Raw genomic sequence first — 5,569 nt, forward strand, 5'->3', positions numbered from 1 at the left:
ATGGCAAAAACGGAAATATGGCAAAAAAGAAAATATGGCAAAAACGAAAATATGGCAAAAATGGAAATAAGGCAATAACGGAAATATGGCAAAAACGCAAATATGGCAAAAACGCAAATATGGCAAAAACGCAAATATGGCAGAAACGCAAATATGGCAAAAGCGCAACTATGGGAAAAAGGAAAATATGGGAAAAATGAAAATATGGGAAAAACGAAAATATGACAAAAACGCAAATATGTGAAAAACGCAATTATGACAAAGACGCAAATATGGCAAAGACGCAAATATGGAAAGACGCAAATATCGCAAAGATGCAAATATGGCAAAGAAGCAAATATGGCAAAGACGAAAATATGGGAAAGACGCAAATAAGGGAAAGACGCAAATTTTCGAAAGACGCAAATATGGGAAACACGCAAATATGGGACAAAAGGCAAATATGGGAAAAACGCAAATATGCGAAAAACGCAAATATGGGAAAAACGCAAGTATGGGAAAAACGCAAATATGGCAAAAACGCAAATATGGCAAAAACGGAAATATGGCAAATACGCAAATATGGCAAAAACGCAAATATGGCAAAAACGCCATTATGGGAAAAACGCATATGTGGGAAAATCGCAAATATTGGAAAAACGCAAATATTGGAAAAACGCAAATATGGGAAATACGCAAATATGGGAAAAACGCAAATATGGGAAAAACGCAAATATGGCAAAAACGCAAATATGGCAAAAACGCAAATATGAGAAAAACGCAAATATTGCAAAAACCCAATTATGGCAAAAATGCAAATATGGCAAATACGCAAATATGGCAAAAACGCAAATATAGCAAAAATACAAATATAGCAAAAAGGGAAATATGACAAAAACGGAAATATGGCAAACACGGAAAAAAAGAAAAAAAATGCCAAAAACGAAAATATGGCAAAAACGGAAATAAGGCAATAACGGAAATATGGCAAAAACGGAAATATGGCCAATATGCAAATATGGCAGAGACGCAAATATGGCAGAAACGCAAATATGGCAACAACGCAAATATGAAAAAAACACAATTATGGCAGAAACACAATTATGGCAAATACGCAAATATGCAAAAACGCAAATATGGCAAACCGCAAATATGACAAATCGCAAATATGGGAAAAATGCAAATACGGGAAAAAAGCAAATATGGGAAAAACGCAAATATGGGAAAAATGCAAATATGGGAGAAGATAAACTTGTGGTACAACTTGACAAGAGGAAAGAATCGGTTGGTAGGACATAGTCTGAATAGTCAAAGGTTCACGAAATATATGAGAAACGCAAATATGGGAAAAACTCAAATATGGGAAAAACGCTACTACGGGAAAAACGCAAATACGGGAAAAACGGAAAAATGTGAAATACACAAATACGGCAAATACGCAAATATGGGACAAACGCAAATATGGGAAAAACGCGATTATGGGAAAAACGTGAATATGGGAAAAACGCGAATATGGGAAAAACGCGAATATGGGAAAAACTCGAATATGGCAAAAACGTGAATATGGCAAAAACGCGAATATGGCAAAAACGCGAAAATCGTAAAAACGCGAATATGGCACAAACGCGAATATGGTAAAAACGCAAATATGGCAAAAACGCGAATATGGGAAAAACGCAAATATGGGAAAAACGCAAATATATGAAAAACGCAAATATGGCAAAAACGCAAATATGGCAATAACGCAAATATGGCAAAAACGAAAATATGGCAAAAATGCAAATATAGCAAAAACGCAAATATAGCAAAAACGGAAATATGACAAAAACTTAAATATGGCAAAAACGGAAATATGGGAAAAAAGAAAAAATGGCAAAAACGGAAATAAACCAATAACGGAAATATGGCTAAAACGGAAATATGGCAAAGACGCAAATATGGCAGAAATGCAAATATGGCAAAAACGCAAATATGGGAAAAATGCAAATATGGTAAAAAGGCAAATACGGTTACATTGCACATATGGTTAAAACGCAAATATAGGAAAAACCCAAATATGGGAAAAACCATAATATGGCCAAACGCAAATATGGCAAAAACGCAAATATCGGAAAAACGCAAATATCGGAAAAACGCAAAAATTGGATAAACGCAAATATGGAAAAAACGCAAATATGGTAAAAATGCAAATATGGGAGAAGATGACCTTGTGGTACAACTTGACAAGAGGAAAGAATCGGTTGGTAGGACATAGTCTGAATAGTCAAAGGTTCACGAAATATATGAGAAACGCAAATATGCGAAAAACGCAAATATGGGAAAAACGCAAGTATGGGAAAAACCCAAATATGGGAAAAACGCAAATATGGGAAAAACGCATAATATGGGAAAAACGCAAATATGGTTAAAACGCAAATACAGGATAAACGCAAATATGGCAAAAACGCAAATTCGGGAAAAACGCAAATATGGCAAAAACGCAAATATGGCAAAAACGCAAATATGGCAAAAACGCAAATATGGCAAAAACGCAAATATGGCAAAAAAGCAAATATGGCACAAACACAAATATGGGAAAAACGCAAATATGGCGAAAACGCAAATATGGGAAAAACGCAAATATGGTTACAACACACATATGGTTAAAACGCAAATGTAGGAAAAACCCAAATATGGGAAAAACCATAATATGGCCAAATGCAAATATGGCAAACACGCAAATATGGCAAAATCGCAAATATGGCAAAAACGCAAATATGGCAAAAAAGCAAATATGTCAAAAAAGCAAATATGGCAAAAACGCAAATATGGCAAAAAAGCAAATATGGCAAAAAAGCAAATATGGCAAAAAACCTAATATGGCAAAGAAGAGAATATGGCAAAAAGGCGAATATGGCATAAACGTGAATATGGTAAAAACGCAAATATGGGAAAAACGCAAATATGGGAAAAACGCAAATATGGGAAAAACGCAAATATGGGAAAAACGCAAACATCTGAAAACAGCAAATATGGGAAAACCGCAAATATGGGAAAACCGCAAATATGGGAAAACTGGAAATATAGGAAAGACGCAAATATGGGAAAGACACAAATATGGGAAAAACGCAAATATGGGAAAAACGCAAATATGGTTAAAACGCAAATATAGGAAAAACCTAAATATGGGAAAATCCAAAATATGGCAAAAACGCAAATATTGCGAGGTGCCGGGGCTAGCAGTGTATTTAACACTCAATTCTTCTAGAATCTACATGTGTACATGATGCTCTAAGCCCCCCCCTATTCTAACTCCCACTTTTGCTGTTACACAAGGATAAAAAAAATACGCGAACTGACTCTAATCAACCCTGCCAGTGGAGTAGAAGAGAGTTTATCACCTGCAATAATTTAATTTGATAAATAAGTTAAATAAACGAAGATTTCATTAACATAGTGAGGAATGATGGGGTTGCTCTACTGATTAACAGAATGAAAGTTCTGTCCAAAATAACAAACTGATTTATTAAGACTAAACACAAAATAATAAACAAAAACACATGAAACAATTCATCAAATTGGCTCAAATTGGATGCTCAAACAAATGCTGTGAATGTGAAGTTGTCCCTAAACTAGATTGTGAGGATTATGACGAAGTGGTATGTGCAGCCAATTCCTTGCAACTCAAATCTTAGAGAAAACACATAGCCAACCCAACATTAATTGCTGCTACCCAAGTCAGCACAAAGTTAGAAAAAAAAGATGAACAGGCGCGCTCTGCTGAGCTCTGATTATCACCTAGCAAAATCCCTATCTGCCGGTGCTGCGGACATACATTACCAGACTGTCTTGTTGACTGCCAGGACACGATCTTGCGTACTGGAGCTGTTGGCTGGTTGCTTCGACGTCCTCGACCGAGAGGCGAGAGCCGACTACTTACAAGAGCACCCGTACAAAAACCGAACACAGAACATTCCCGCCCCCACGACAGTGGCCGTGGTTAAACGTTCCAATCCGCAACTCGAAAACCGGCGGAAAATTCCACTCCATTGCCGGAATGCTACCATTCCACCAATGGAGATTCTTGGCGCCAATTTCTGCGCCGATCTTGCTACGTCACGGAGCTATGCCCTGAGCAAGCCAATCACAGTTACTATGTTGCAGAAAGTGCGGGAATTTTCCCGCCACAGCTGCCTGGGTACACAAGTCATTCCCACGCCTCGCTGGTAGCCCGCCAGAAAGTGTTTTCGCTAAGTTTCTGCGAAGTAACGGAACCTCTAGCCCAGCCGCTACTTCAGGCTCTGCGGGCGTGCCTATTGACAATGTCGGTGTCTGCAAAGCATTCACTCGACTTCCTCACACCCGTCGGCTTAAAGCTTTCCAGATCAGCAGAGCCCGCCTGTCACCGGACCACCCGGGTGACGAGAGACGCTGCGTGGGAAGTCCGCGTGTGAAGGAATAGCAACTTTCCACCGCATGCAATTAGAGAGGAGAATCGTAAGGTAGAAATATGGGAGGGGGCTCATGCCACTTATCATAGCCCCTACGCCATTTTAGATTGTAATTGGTGAGCGGTTGGCTCATTTAGGAGCAAGGTAGTGAGTCAATCGCCCAAGAACAATCTCGCAAACTGGCTGCACATGCCGCACTCTATAAAGAAAATAACTGCAACTGAGAAATGCAGCTCATAGAGGGAGGATTATTTATGATGTAGCCAACTTCACCTTCTTAATATGGAACACTAACACTCACATCACACATCCATACCCAGGGAGCCCCTTCCAAACACCGATTCACACAGACATTCACTCTCTAAATATGGCCCGGGCATGTGAGCCAAATATGGAGCAATATATTCTTTACAATCAGAGTTGGAGTGCTCCCCAATTAAATGCCCAAGATGTTACAACAATTTTAATCATTAAACTAACCTGAACTCACTCACACATGATACTATTAAAGTTAACAATCTCTTTGTGAGCTTTCAGAATCTAATTACAACCTCCGATTCATTCTGTCTCCCTGCAGCAAGAATAACCTTTACAAAATGTTCCCTGAACTGATGATCCATTCACAATGACAGTGGTGGTATCTGCTTCAGTTTATGGGGACTTCAGGCACACTGTTTCCATACACTCAACAATAAATACAAGATAAAAAAAATGGTGTGGAGAACAATACAGTAATTTGTAATAAGAATTACAGTGTAAAACAAACACATACAAGGTATCACATACATTACAAAAACAACACTAGAGAAAGAAATTTAAAAAAACAAGGTTCATGGGACATTAAGTTGTGCGTGGACATTGCACACTGTTCACGACTGTGCTGAGAATGAGGCACTAAATCACATTGTTAGAAATGTTCGAAGCACTTCAGAAATTCATTAGTTTCTCTGAGGGGGTTGGCATGTTGAGTCATATGCATTGATGCACGTGGTTCCATGTCTTGAGCATTGGAGGGGGGCTTTTGGGATGGGGCCACAGTACTGACATCACATAGGGCTAAACGTCGGGTGTTGTTGCTACGTTGTTGCAACAGCAATAGGGAGTGCTGGAGCGTCTGCAGTACGCTGTTGAGGTTGTAGTCAGACCCACGCATATGATCA

This window comes from Schistocerca cancellata, chromosome 4, assembly GCF_023864275.1.
Source record: "Schistocerca cancellata isolate TAMUIC-IGC-003103 chromosome 4, iqSchCanc2.1, whole genome shotgun sequence".
Classification (NCBI taxonomy): domain Eukaryota; kingdom Metazoa; phylum Arthropoda; class Insecta; order Orthoptera; family Acrididae; genus Schistocerca; species Schistocerca cancellata.